The sequence below is a fragment of the Corvus moneduloides genome, chromosome 2 (assembly GCF_009650955.1).
Source record: "Corvus moneduloides isolate bCorMon1 chromosome 2, bCorMon1.pri, whole genome shotgun sequence".
NCBI lineage: Eukaryota > Metazoa > Chordata > Aves > Passeriformes > Corvidae > Corvus > Corvus moneduloides.
Window position 1 is genome coordinate 57,150,979 of NC_045477.1, and position 15,372 is coordinate 57,166,350.

Here is a 15,372-nt window from a genome sequence, read left to right on the forward strand (position 1 = left end):
GCTTGAGGTGCAGTTTCTTAACCTGTCTAAATCAGGACTCTCTTCCTTGGCATAAATCAGGAAAGGAAAAATTCAACCTTTTGCTAATTTGTGTAGAACTTTGATGATAATTTGCCTGGAGACATTTAAGTAGTGCAACATGAAATAACAGAAACTAAAATTAATGGAGCTGGAATGGGATTGCATTGTGCGGGGCCCCCACATATGGTTACAATTCGGCGTTTCCTCTGTATCTGACAGGATCCTCACAGAAAGAATGCTTCTGAGGAACTGCTACTGCACCCACCATGAAGGCACGGAGAAGAAATTGTCTGTTCACCATTCTTTCTCCTCCCATGGTAGGTTTTATTTGTGCTCAAAATTAAACACAAGTCTGAGTTTGCTCTCATAAGCAGGCTTGTCCACTGCTCATGGTTTAAATCTTGAGGGTGGCACTGGAAGGTCTCCCTGTTTGGAAACAGTTGATACATACTCCATGAGGTCAGTTAAGTTGCTCACACAAAGCACCATGAGCCACCTGAGATGCTGTGAGACAGCTGAGGTGTTCAGGCTGATCTGGCAGATGTGGCACAGCATCTACCAGAGGCACATATCCACCTGGAGAGGCAGCCGGAGGCCAACCACACTACTGCAGGACAACTCCAGTGGCCAGTGTTTCAGAAGAGGTAGCACACACTTGGAGTCTACAGATGAGCCAGGTGTCTGAGCTCCCGGTGTAGTCAGCTGAAATCCAGCCAGTGCAGTCAGCAGCATCTAAAAGCTACACATGGAACAAAATGCTGGAGTGCAACCCAGTAGCCTAAATACAGGTATCCATTTTCTTTTGAGATATCCTCCCATATTTCAGGTATTCACATAGGACTGGCAAATATGATTTGAAAGTACTGGTTATTAATAGTATCTAGGAGGAGCAGCTAGACACTGGGTAGGATACTCAAGCCAACAAGAACCCACGTTTTGGAAAACAAATCTCCAGGTCTAAAGAGAGGCTCATGCTCTGTGGAATGAACAACAGATGATTCAAGTTTAAAACCACCCCAACAGCAAAAAGCTCCAGGTTGGCTCTTCCTGTGTTAGCTATGATGGTGCCTCAGTACACAGCATGAATGAAGAACTTGTGCGTCACAATGCTCACAAGTTAACCTTTTGCCAAGTTCTCTCTTCACCTTGTAGACAGCAGCTACAACCCCCAGTTAGCCTGTGGCAAACACTGACCAACAGGTTGGCCTTGCTGGAATGCCAGGTAAGTGGAGTGTGTCACGTTAACACAAACCTGGCCAGATACAAACCTCACTGAAATGGTGAACTTGTGCCTAAGTATTAATCTGTCTTTCATTTCACTATTTCCACTGCTCGTAATTATTACCATTGGATCAAACAGTGAGATATCCCCCTTGCTCAAGCCTGCAATGAGTCTGACTTTTTCATAACTATGCTTAATTGTTGCCAGTGTTCCCTGTAGGAGCATTAGCCTGCTTAATATTACACGGCTTGAGAAAATTAAATGATCAATATCAGGTTAAGAGCACTCAGTTGTTCTTTCTTGGCTTTTGTAATTGCTTGTGTGACGGGAAAATAATTACTATGTTGAGTTTATTGCTATTCTCATTGTCCTCGGTTGGTGATTTTGTTGTTCAGCTACAGACATGTCTGATTTAAGTTGTCTATAATATTGCTGTCTTAGAAGGAAATAGAAAGGAAAGGGGAAGGGAAAGGAAGTAGGAAAATTAAAGGCTGATCTAAGATTAACATAGTGTTTACTCTGGCTCCTGGCAAGGTCTGTTTGTAAAAGGAGACTCCCAAAGCAAAAATCATCTAAAGTGAATTTGTTTAAAGTGACACTGTCAACTTCAATATCACACTTCAGGATTTTTGGGTTTTACTCCATGTTGTTATAAGTAACACCCAAACCAATTATATCCCACTAATCCCATTGGAACACCTCAGATTACAGTTGTGAGAATAGAGAATAAGCATTTATCTCTATTTTTTGGTTTGTTTTTACTGCAATTCCTAGCACACTAGTTTCGTATTCTGAGTTGGAAGGGATTCACAAGAATCATCAAATCCAGCTCCTAAGTGAGCGGTCTGATATGGGGACTGAACCCACAATCTTGGCTATATTCTAATAGTACACTTCTAATTAACTGAGCTAATCCATGATCGCCAATTTGTATGGAAAGCTTACACACAAAAAGGATCATGTGGATTTGGGCCATGCCCAAATCTTCTGTAATTTCTTAATAGGTCTCCTTCCTTGGTGTTTATGTAGTTTTTTGATAGAATAACAGGAGAGAAAAAAACAGCACCAGTGACTTTTGAGACAAGATTTTTAAAACCAGCAGGAGAAGTAGAAAAACAGAAATCCCCACGAGTTCTCTGCAGGGAGGGGTCAGGGTCCTTGCTTTCAGCCATGCAGAGACAAGCCAGTCCCTAGTGAAAAGATGCCTACTGCCTTCAGAAGCCAGTGGGAGTGGGCTGATAAAGAGATCCCTTTAACCGTGGTGCTTATGAGTCACTGGTGTCAGCGTTAAGACATCCTGGGAGAAAGAGGGAAACAAAACTGGTTTTTCACTGCCTTTGTTTAGCTGCCTTCAGAGGTTTCAAGAGACCTGAATACAGAGACACTGTGGCATATGCCAACTGTTGACTCCATCAAATAATAAAGCAATCCCAGTGGGTATTAAGAAGCGTGGAATCATTCTAATGAGACTGGCAAAATCTCATTAGGATTAACAGCAGGTGATGACAAAATATTTGCTCTGTATGCAAATGACTTGTTTCCTTCTCTGTCTGCATGCGGTTGCATGACTGCTCAAAACAGGAGCTGTCACATAATTACTTACTGGAGTAAAGCACTGCATATGTGGTGGTTGCATTTCAAATTTATCAGTGGAAAAATGGGAAAAATTATAGAAAAGAAAGCGCCCTGTATCACCAAACTCTCAGCCACCTTCTTGCACAATAGACCACTTTGCTGGGCATCCAGACAGTCCAGCTGTCTTTCCAGAAACACCTTCAAAGCAAGGACAGATGGGCTGCAAGTTGTCAAAACTTCTCCAAGAGCTGTGAGTATAGAAAACATGATGGAAGGAGGGCAGGGGGTATGCTGAATATTGAGAACAAGGCAAAACATGGCAGTTCCTGCTGACAGAGGTAGGTTATCTGCATAGACCTGTGTCTGACCTGACCTGCTAACTCCACTAATCAATCCTGAGCTATCCAGCTGAAGGCTCAGATGTTGCACAGTAAATCACTGCTTTGTCCCCTTCTGATGCCTTAACAACATGTAGCCCTTGATATCTGTTCTGTTCCTGATGGTGTTTCTGGCATAGTGAGCTTCCATTCTCTCCAGTGTATCATTAATAATGCTTCACACATTTGTTTTTAATCACTTTGGTATTTATTTATTGCTGCAGTCCTGTTCTTACTCCTCATACATGTCAGAGGCAAAATTCTTGTGTGGGGGAAGTGGAAGTCCCCCAAGAGTCCCATTCTTCTGTGCACACTGGTAGAGAGGAGGACAGGGCAGTTGAGTCAAAGGACATTCCAGATTAAATAACCCAAGCTACACAAACACAAGTGTTCCTGCAGATCTTCTCTCCAGCTCCCGGCAGTCAAAAACCTTCACTATATACTCTCCCCATGTAATTGTGGTTTTCTCTCAAAAAAAGGAGTCAGGAATGCATTTGAAGCTTTCCTTCTAAAAACACCTTTAAGATCCCCAGGACCATGAAAAACTTCCAGGTCTGAAAGGCAAAGGAGGGTGTGCAGGATGACCCTGCACTCCCGCCATGCTCATTGGTTCTTACCTGGAGACAGTTTGCTACAGACTGCCCATCAGAGAGGGAATTAAGTAAGCTGATTATGAGAAAGAGCCATTTGCTTTCCTGCTGAAGTCCTATGGAGATGGGGTAAAAACAACACACTAAAGAGCAGAAATTTTCCTCCCTCACCATCCAGCAACTTGCAGCCAAAATCTTATGGAAGTCAGGGAAAGGGAACCAGTCCCCTAAATTGTCCCCTCCACAAAACAAAAGAAAAAAAAATCATGAGGTGAGGCTTTGTGTTCCAAGGATATTAAAATGAGTTATCTGATTTTAATAATAGTGATTATTTTAAATTGTTAACACTATTAGATACTAATAATATTAGCAATTTTTTAGTCTGTACTCTTTATCAAAAATGCTCTTTGTAAAAGTGATTTGTCAAGGTAAAGCCAGTATCATCATTTCTTCTTTCCTGAAAAAGTGATACATACTTCTAAGTTTGGGAAATCTGTAAGGATCACCAAGTAGGTCATCAAGTGAATTGGGAAGCAATGCCTAGTCCTCCTGATTCCCAGAGAAGCAGCTTGTAAGCACAGGGGCACTGGCTCACTGTGGGTCTGGGACCTACAGAGCTACTAAAGCTCCTTCTGGGGCTGGAGGTTTTAGGAATAAGTTGGATAAACATCACTCAGGGTAGCATGGGGCATGTTTGACTCTCTGGGCATGGGGACTGGCAACATCATCTCTTGAGATGCAGACCTGTAGCCTGGGATTTGATGGCAGTATCCTGCATGGAATTCGTCTTAGATTTAATAATTGCATTAAATTGAGGTCTGCAGTCGAAGTGCTGCCAAAATGACAGCAGGCCAAGAACTACATTAAGCACGGAAAGGCAGGCTCGGCAGGGTTTGCAGGGCGGCGAGGCTTGTTCTCACGGCTGGGTTATGGATGCCGAGGGAGCACGTTCCAACCCAAACCGACAGCAGTGCGCAGGGGGGTCACAGTCTGCTGGTTCTGCTTAGCAGCTTTTGCTGACCAGCAAAAGCAATGGAAATCCCAAGCCCTCAAAAAGCAGTAGTTCTTAAGCAACCACTTTTTCTTTCCTTTTATTTTTTTGCTGCCTGATTAGCCAAACAACTGAGTGTTTGTTCAGTGGGACTGACTGCAGTAAGAAAACTGGACAGCAATGACAGTGATTCATTTCAAACCTGAAATGTCATCTGATGTTAGCAGCGGTCTGTATCAGCTGACCAAAGGTCATGTACATACTGATCCCAGATACATATTGTTCTGAAAAAAAATCCTGTGGAGCCCTCCTGAACGCAGGATAGATCAGAATGCTCCAGGTTTGGCTCCCTTTACCCAAAGCAGTCCTGCACCATGCCCAAGAGGCTTTGTGTCCTCACCCTCATGCTCTAACAGCATACCCCCAGGCTGCCATGTGTCTTTGTGGGCATTCTGGAAAAACATCCCTTAGGTGAGGGAGGCACAGCTGTAAGGGTATTTCACACACTTCCCACTGAAAAAGACAACAAGCAGAAGGAAGTATTTCTCTCTCAGAATCACAGGAAGACTACCTGTTGTTCAGATGAGATCCAAGACCAAGCAGCCTAGACAGGAGAGCATAGCCCCAAGCAGTGGGGGCAGGAGTCAGTATGTGCTGCTTGGCCTTGGCAGCGGTCCTTTCCTTCTTTTCTTTAGCAGTAGAGATCAACTCTTATAGAAACAATGAGGACAGCTTACTCATTCAGACACATCTAGTGCTCTCTGGGATGCCAAAACACATCCTGTATGGCTTTCACCCCTTTCTTCCAAAGAGATATGTTGCATTTAAAACCTCTGTGGCATCTGTCTGGCTGACCAGGCCTCTTGGGTACCCCCAGGGATCTGAAATGGCACTACAAGCCCCTGTTTAAAGAATGAGACCCCCTGTGTCTGTGTGCTGCAAGGTGTTCCAGTGGCTCAAGCTCTCATTTGATTTTTTTGCAGCCTGAACTGAGCTCTGTGCTTTTGCTGCTGAGTGTGTTTGCAGTTAACAGCAGCGAGCATGTATTCCCTGCAGTCTCAGAGGTGTCTGTAGAGCAAGCCTACCCTGGAGAAGTGATAAATACCTCTAGAAAGTCTTGTTGTTCCCATAGGCCAATGGTAGTACTGACCTCCTACCTAGAAGTCTTTTGAAAATTAAAGTACTTTAATTAAAAGTGATTAAATTAACACACTGGTCAAAGTAAAAAGAGGCTGTATGTGGGAATCTTTTATCATGGGTTTGGAGTGGATAGAGAGATCCTATGCATTCATGTAATTCTCCTCATAAAAATAATTTCTGTTAAAACTGGGATAGGAGAGAGCTACCTTTTGATTTCTTTGTCCTCAGCCTCTTCCCTCTGAGAAACCAGAGCACTTTGCTTTTCTCTTCCTTATCCTTCAGTCCCAGCCACAGCCTGCAACTTCCTGACCTGCCATTCTCATCCCCACCCACCCTTCCTAACGTATCTTCAGCATTTTTCTCAGTTTGCTCAATCCTGCCTCTGCTGTATCACTGCCTCCCAAACCTCTGTAACTTTGTTCTTCCATTCACTTCCTACTCTTTCTACCTGCCCCTCTAACCTTGGCTGTCCCAGATCCTCAAAGTCAGCCTTCAAATATTTTGCAGTTCCCTGAGGTCCATCTCCCTGTGAGGTCCGCCCTGTACCTATCCTTGATTGACTTCACTGCTGCTCTTCCCGTGGCCAAAGTGCAGAAGTGCACGTTTCCCCTTTATCTTTCCCCTACCCAGGGACAGAAATCCACCCAAGCAGACCTAGAGAAAAATAGAACATGTCTGGGTAGAAACAGGTGAGCCTAATCTCGGGATGAGAAGTGCTATACCAAGATTTAGTTGTTTGTTCAGATAAGCTTCTAGGAAGTCTGGACTCTGTTGGAGCATATCCATAGCCATTTCTGTGGACAAACTGCACTGCTACCACTCAGTGTTTATTGGTAGCAAACTGTAAGTCACAAATTGCTCCGGAGCAGGCAAGAAAAGGTCCTTGAGAAAAGAACGGCAGCTAAATAAATGAACACAACTTTCTAACTTTTTTTCTCTCAGCTTCCAGTGTTGTGTTGAGTTTGCTCTCCAAATGCCTGACTGACAAATGTCCTTTCACTTTTACTTGAAGTAGCTCAGAAGGCAGATTCTTCTTCTTTCCTGTTTTTCTCCTTTCTCTTCATCTTTGCATAATAAAGTGGTAACCACTGGATTACCTAGGTATTTTTGTGGACTCTGGAAACAAGATTCATCCTGTCTTTCAGCCCATGCTGAGGCATTTAAACCAGAAGTCTAACTGCCCTTAGATACCTCCACTAATCACTTTGCCTTGGGCTGAAACCCACCTTTACATGTGTCTCACTTCTCCCATACCCAGACCTACAGAGGCCAAACATGCAAGGTGCATTTTTCTCACCCTCCAAGATGTTTCTCCTCAGCAGGTCCAGAACTCTCTGTGAGGCTGGCCCACAGGGGCCTTTATACCCTATAGAGGTCAGTCCTTTTTGGCACCTCTGCTTTGCAGGTGCTTGGGATTTTCAGAAACAGATGTATCTCTCCAGCTACATTGGTTAGCAGGGACAAACCAAGAGGAAATCAGGAACCTGAAGGCACTGTTATCCTTGTGAAGGTTGTTCTTTACCTCCTAGTGTAGTTTTTCCCTGAGCTGTGCATGCCCACACTTTCATTACAACAAACTTTGCTGGGCAGTCATAGGACACTCTTTTACTTCTTGGACAATACAGTGGCAGACAAGTCTTTGAAGACTTTTTCTTCAATTTAACTTAATGAAAACTTGAACCTTCACCTTGGTATAAAGTGTTCCTACGTGAGCTAAGAAAATATTGATGGGTAATTTTTTTTTATCTACTGATTTCTCCTGTCTCCAGAGAGGACAGAAAATCAGTTTTCTCTGTACTTGCTAACCTTACACTGACACACAATTTTTAGAAACATTGGGAACAATAACTTATGAGGTTGTGTCCTGTAAGGGAGCACTATAACTCCAAATCTTGCGTAACTGAAACTTACGCAAACTTCAGCAAGGTTTTTTTTCCATTAATTATGGAAGAACAAAGCATCTACTCTTTCATATTTAAAAAATCACCTCTTCCTGGAATCTCAAATCTAAGGTGTTTTTACTGTGAAAAAGAGCTTCATGATAATGATAGCAGAATATCAGATTACTGACTCTGTACAACAGTCCTCTGTTGGCTTCTGTCTACTTCTTAACAACATTTAGTAAAAAGCTGAATGCCTTCCAGAGACACCTTTAATTTACATGCTAAGAATGTTTATGCCTCTCAAGTGGTCAAATTAAATTGTATCAAATGAACTGTATGGGCTTGACATAGGTTCTAAGGCCCTGTTTAAACTGTTGTGTGTTCATGAAACAATTAAAGCTGAATAAACAGTGCCGAAAGAATTTCAGAGAGGATTAGTTCAAATGTTTAACTAAATTAATTTCTGCCACAGTTGGTTTCCATGGGCATTCATTTGATCTGGCAGAAATGCTCTTTCCTTAAGTGTTTAACCAAAGTCTGATTGTAAGTCACATCTGTTCTGTCAGGGAAGGTAAACAACGATTTTGCCTCCCGTGATCATTTGTAACTGAACAGCCCCATATCACACCATGTGGATAGCAGGTATCCAGCAGCCAATGTACTCAAGAAAGCTTTAGATTTTTTACTAATGGTAGATTATTTGGCTAGGTCTTTAAAAAAACTTTAAAACTGTGTGTGCATGGACTATTTTTGCAGACCACAATAATCTAGGCTCAAACACCTCTACTTCAGACTTTGCAAACTAGCCATGACTGGAGTCATGGCACCTCTAGGTGAACACTGACATTTCACCAGGTTTTGATGTCAACAGGGATAAGCAAATCTTCCAACATGGTCTGCTGAACTGATTCATTGCTCCACACAGACCCTATCTTCACTAAGTCTTCAGAAATGCCTCGAGGATATGAGGTAGGAGTATGGGAGTGTTTAAATGAAGAGAGAAAAGAGTGCTTGTGATGGTGTTACCCAGTCCCTTCAGAGTAAATAGCCCTCATGCTATACTCACTGAAACTGTAAACCTGAAATACAAAAGTAAGGTGTAGCGAGCTTAGAATATTTTGTTTACTCCCCCTTCAAATAACAGTATCTTTGCATAGGGTACTACTGATACAGTAGTTAGCAACCACTATCCCGAGCTGCTAGAGAGGTGCTCTCTCCCAGATTTGGATATGATCTCCAGAGGACCTCAGCTGGAAACACTTTTTGATTACCTGGTATCAAGGGTGCTCATACAGAAATCTTCAATTCTGACATTTGCTCATTAGTTTTGTCTATGAGATCTTAGTAGTCTAAACCAGTGCCCTTCCAAAGGTGGACAGAAGTTCTAGGTAAAGCCCAATAATTTATTAACATTTAATGCTTTTGGTTGTGCAACAAAATAGATCTTTTCTTCATGCTTTTCATAAGGGAATAGCTTATGGTCAAACTACAGGGCAGCTGGCTGGACTAGTATGGTCATGGGATGACTTTGTAACCTCTACAGCACTAGTTAGGGTTATTATCCTTATTTATCTGTTTAATCATGTTTTAACAGATATTGCCAGGACATGTCTGGAGGGAGACCTGCTCAGCATAAACAGTAAATATTGATCCTCCTGTCTCTTCCCTGAGCACAGCTGCCAATGCATCCCTAGTCTTCAGACCTGAGATCTGATACTCCTCTTTGGCACTGCACTTAAATATCACAAAAGAAACTACTACAACTGGTGATCTTTGCACTGTACTTAATAACATCAGGAAGTAATCATGGCTAATTGCTATGGCTGTAATTCCAAACCTGACAGCTGGCAGAGAATCAGACGTCTCAGTCACATTTGCTGAATGTCTCTCTAACACGCTCCACCAGATAGTTTGCGGCAGTGATCTCCAAAGCCTTGCCCTTTGACTACTTGCATTTCTCCAGTACTCAGGTAGTTGCTGCCAAGGCTGTTCTCCTCTAGGGTAATTATTTGTGCAGTGTAATTTCTTGGAAGCCCAGCTGGCAAATGCTGCTTTCATGCAGGCTGGGCTAGATCTATCTAGAGAAGGGTTGACAGCGTAAAGTTTTTAGGGGCACCTAGAGTGAATGAATAAACACTAGCTATAAAGAAAAAGCAGATGTTGTCTGCTCCCACTCAGGTAACTACTGTTGACTTCAATGGGAGTGTGACAATTTTCACAGCCACTCCATTTGCTTTTGTGGAAATACTTTCTTTAATATTAACAATTATTCAAAATGACAACCCCCAGAGGTCTGAGGGGGCTAGAGAGCTGGAAACACTGATGATGGAGTGTGGATACGTTCCCATGATAGCAGAATGGATCAGTTGACATTTAACAACAGTCTGTGTATCTCAGCAGTAGGTGCCTGAGCTAAGCTAGGTAGCATTTTCTAAATGGCTTTGGTATTATGAGAGCAGTTGTTCTCATTACAGAATCCAGCTTGGAGAAAGTACCACCAAGGCAATTACTTTTAATAGAAACCTATGTGCCAGAGGTGTGGAGATGCAGATGTGCCTCTCTCTGACCTTGGGAAAGGCAGCACTCCAAGAGTATTTGTGCTTCCTGGGATGACGTTTCCCTTGGAAATAAGCAGGTGATCTCATCCTGTAAGGTTCTCACTCCAGCAGGAGCACCCAAGCAACTTCAGAAAGCCCTGCACCACCTCTAAAAGAAACAAATACTGAAAGATGGAAAGCACTTCTGGTGAAACAGTGGGTGTAGGAAGGTCTGCGTCCTGTGCCACCAAAATCAGAAAAGAGCAAAATGCATAACTAATATTCTAGTGTCTGGGCAAATGAAGAACAACATGGTAAAACAAATCCATTGGCAGCTCTGGGATAGTGGATAAAATCTGACTAGAGACTAAAAAGTGTCATGAAGAAGTACTGGCTTGTTTTGAAAGGACTGCTGAACTTAATGTTGGCCCTTGAAATAGAATTTCAATAAAAGATGTGAAATTACTGCTCATTTTGCTAGAAAAGCCATGGAATGCTGCAGACATTGCCATGTATCACATCCTGTAGTTTTCTGGTTTTAAAAGTAGCACATTTCATAGTACAACAGGGCTGTGACAAGAGCTGTGTAGAGACCAAGCTGAGAACTGAATTCAGCTATGCATTCAACACACCCTTGCAAGTTTCACAAAGAACCTTTAGCTATGGTGGCTCTCCCAGCTTCTTCAGTTTGTGCACTGCATGAACCTGGTTTGTCTCTAGACTTGCCCAGACACATTCGGGGCACAGGCACCTGGTCAGGGTACAGTGCCTGAGTCATTGCTTCCCAGCTCTCTGCTCCTGGTGTGGAGCCTGCATGCGCAGCACCCGAGGCAGCAGTGAGGTAATACAAGGGCAGCAGAGGCTGTAGATAAGGCTTGGGCACTTGATCCTGTGTCCGAGCCCTTTACTCCAAGACCTGCATGTAGGCAGCTGGCATATACCTCCCTTCAGGCTGTTTTGCTGATGCTCCAAAGTCAGTGGAGTGTATGTGACTGCGGAAGAGGTTAAACTGGTGTAACCAACCCAGCACAATGAGAACACTTGGAGGAGAATTCAGCAGGATGCATTCTTCTTTCCTTGAGGTGTCCTCTAGGAGATCAAACCAACTGCTCTAATGACCCTCTCTCACAGACCATGGCTATTGAAAGAAATGTACATCTAATTCTGCATTTGACTCTATGGCATGCAAAACACCCCTTGTACCCTAGCTGGGCTGGTAGAGGTGAACATGATGGCCTCTACTGACTGTACCTGAAGTGTAGTCACCCTCCAAGAGTTGCCCTAGGATCCTTCTGAGTTAAAGATCATGTTTTGAGGGGAGGAAAGCTCTTTTCTCTGGCTTACTATATTGCCTTATATGTACTGTCATACCTTCCTTCCAAAGTCAGTCCCAGGCACCAGTACTAAAAGATGCTAATGGTATAAAGGTTTGTATTTCAGCATGGCACAACACACAGGGCTGGGGCAGACTGAGTTTGTGACTGTTTTCACAGGCTTTTGAGCATCTGTAATGAATAAGATGCTAAAAGGAAACTAATTCAACAATAAATGCCTGAGATTTATGTTTGTTTTCAGGAGCATGGAGAAAGCAAGTAAGAAAGGAGAATGTCTGGATGTTTACAGTTCACCCAGCTCTATTCAGCATCTTCACATGGCTGTGAAGAGCAAAGCACAGTGCACCCCTATGTTGGACCAACTAAGCTGGGCTTTGACAGTGAAATTGAAAAAGACTAGAGGACTTCAAGATAAATAAGACAGCAGGAAAAAGTAATGAAGAAATTAAACTGACCTTCTTTAGAAATGGGTGAGACAGGATAAACAGGGAGAGATCTTGTTTTGCTTTCATCCTGGAAAAAATAACATTTCTTTCTTTCCAGTTCAGCACAGTTGACTGATTTGGAAACAAATCTGTTTTCTCTGGAAAGATTTATTTGCCCAATGACTTTTTTTTCTTTTTTTTCCTTTTTTTTTTTTTTTTTTTTTTGGCATAAAGCAATAGGTTGAAAGAACAAGGCTTCTCTTGTTAGTAGGTTTAAAGGACTCAGTAATTAACTGGTACATTTGGAGACATGGCGTGCAGGATACTTGCTGCAACCTACTTTATTACAGTGTCACAGGGAAGTGCTGTGAAATGGGCAAGAACTTTATAAAAACACTGTTTATTTCTCAGGCAGTATCAGATAGCAGGATTATTTCGTTATGAAGTTAAGCCAGATCATTTGCTGAAATAAGGACACTTTGCCCTGACCTTTGAGAATGTGCTTTCATCTGTGACATGCTTTCTCTCTCCCTCCCTTCCTTTCCGTCTTTCTTTCTGTCTTTTCTAGGTTGGAAACAAAGCGACACTTATTTAGTCTAGGGACAGCATGCACTTTTTCACATCAGTCCTTTGCAATACATAGTAGGTGCCTTCTAAAAACAAATTGACATCCTGTGATTTGGGAAGTCTGTCACCAGGGTCATTTGTCCCTGAAGTCATCTCCTTTTGCTGCACAATGTTTAGCAACGTTATTCACAGCCAAACCTCTTTTACTCCCTTACATTTTTCTGCCTTATTTTTTTTTTTTTTTAATTTGGTATGATACTGCAGACAATTGCTGGCTTGAAACAAAATTAACAAAAATGTTGGTGGCTCAAAATAGGACTGTAATTCCATGCTGCAGTGTTTTAAGTCCGGGTGACTTGACCTTGTGAAGACCTAAAGATCTGCATCTTGCAGTAACTGTAAATAATGTGGAGAGCTGCTCAGCACTTCTGGAATACAGCTACTGTTAGCCCATTCCCTGAATGTGCAAGCCAAAATAGAGGCATCTGTATTTGGAAATGCAAAGCTAGCGAGTCTCTTCAAGTGCCAAACAAACCCTTGTGGGAGGGAAGAGAGTCTCTTCAAGCGTATTTCTGGAAATGCAAAAGATAAACATTTATCTTGCAAAATTATGCCTCTTGTATCTCAAGGGCAACCTAAACACTGAAAACCTCTTCTGACTCCTGTGCAAGTCCACATTTACTACTGGTACCAAGACTGAGAAGTGCAGTGTTTGACAATTTGGCAATTAACTTCTCAATTCTTGGATATATCCAAAAGTGTATCCAGCTGCAGACATCCATATATATTTCCTACTGTTATACAGAACCCTTTAAATTGAGGTCAAGATTTGGTCCTAAACATCAGTGTATATTTATTACTATATTCCTTTTTTTCTTTCCCAGTATTTCCCTTTAGACTCTGACCTGGTTCATCAAGTAATAACAAGGATCTTGGCATGGGGAAAAATTACAAGTATCTGGATATATGGGTGTATATTACACTAGGGTTGCATGGTATTTGGATCATAATCAGGTTTGTCAGAAAACTCTATCCTCCTTCCCATTTAAAGGCCAGGTCATCGATTTTTAGTTTTATTCAGAGCCCAGTGGAACAATCTGGGAGGAAAGTTGTGACTTGCTGAATCATTGTCTCTTCCTGATTTCCTCACTGCGCTGGAGAAGGACAGAGGCCTCTGCAGCCGTTCATTTTCTCTAACAGCATCTTTTTGGGGTTGCACCAGTTGTAACACTTTGTGATTGTAGTGCTATCTTTTCCCTAGCTCCTCACATGAGACCAGGGTCCCTGGCACAGGAGATGCAGCCATGCAGCCTAGTGGGTAAGGAAGGAAGAGCTATTTGCAAATCAGTATGATTTGCTTTCATGGTCTCCACCACAGGGAGAAACAAAGTGCAGAGGGAAAGGCTTACATTGAAAAGATCAAAGCAGATAGAGAGGAAGGAGTTAACAGGCATGCTTTTCAAAAGAAATAATTCTCCTGACATCTCAAGGGATGGGTGAAGGGCATATTGCCTTGTCAGTTAAACACAGCCGTTAGTTTCAAGACCATACTAATTAGCCATCTTAGAAAAACACACTGCTCAGCATTTCTAAATGCAGACTGCAGCCTCTGCCACTCCTCAGCACAGATATATTTGTCCACATCCTCTCAATGTAACATGCTGGTACAGAGGCGGCTTGGTTAGTAGTTAAAAGAGAACCCAGGATTAAGCGAGGCTTCGTCCGGTGTTTTTCTCACTTGCTGCATCCAGGTCAGTCCAGGACAAACCACTGACCGAATAAGGAGTGGGAAGCCTCCTGTGTGCTGGGATCCCATCTGCACAACGGAGCAAATCACAGCACTGCCAAGACCCAACTCACTTCCCTGTGTGACTGCTTTGCCTCGCACCTGCATAAGCAGGAGTTGTGGTCCCTAATCTCTGCTGAGTTTAACTGCAGCAGAGGGCAAGAGGGAAAATCTCACTTTTGCCCTGCACTGGAAAAGGCATGTGGGAAGAGATGGTAGTATTACACCCAGGGCCTGGGGAACTAACCCAGCGTGCAGAATGGATTGACAGGGAATCTGCTTTGCTTAGAATGGCTTTTAAAAAGCTTGGCTTTTCCTCCTGTCCTTCGCTTTCCACAGTGTAATTCAGGGCTGCTAAACCATCACTAAATTGAAGGGGCCTTGTAAACCTCAAGTCACCTGTATTGCTTGGGTGCAGCAGCGATGGCTGACCGTGGTGGTCTGTAGATGTATAATTTTAACTTGATAGAAACATTCAGTTAGGGAGTTTAACTACATACAATTTTTTTTCCCAGTAAATACGTAACTAGAACTACCCGGACAGAAGTCCATGAAGTTGTGACTCCAGACTTGTCATCTGCTCCAAGGAGTTCAGAGGCCAGATATTATTTCACCCATGGACTTTTCGCATGAAAGTAGTGCAGGCTGTAACTGTGCACCAGCATGAGAAGAGCAACAGGAATCCCTTCTCCCCTGACTGTACCCCCTCCATGGGCTGAATGGGCACAAGGCTTGTCTGACCTTCATTTCTCTTCCCATCCTTGCCCTGACGTGCATTTGGACCAAAACTTCTTCGGGACAGAAGTATGTCTTATTACCTGCTCGTGTGTATGTTCAGCTCTGAGTCAAAGTAGACCCAAGAGTCTCACTACAACAACTGTAAATATCCACTGTACTTGGGTTGGAGGTTCTTCTTAAATAACA

General features: G+C 42.9%; 1 long non-coding RNA gene across 2 annotated transcripts in view; it reads right to left on the reverse strand.

Moving 5' to 3' along the window:
• Positions 1–12,239, reverse strand: part of LOC116439798 — a 62,202-nt gene extending 49,963 nt beyond the window's left edge. For both annotated transcript variants that reach the window (XR_004238282.1, XR_004238281.1), the window contains exon 1: positions 12,126–12,239. This is a non-coding gene — a long non-coding RNA (uncharacterized LOC116439798). The remainder of the gene's footprint in view (positions 1–12,125) is intronic.
• Positions 12,240–15,372: the final 3,133 nt, after the last annotated feature.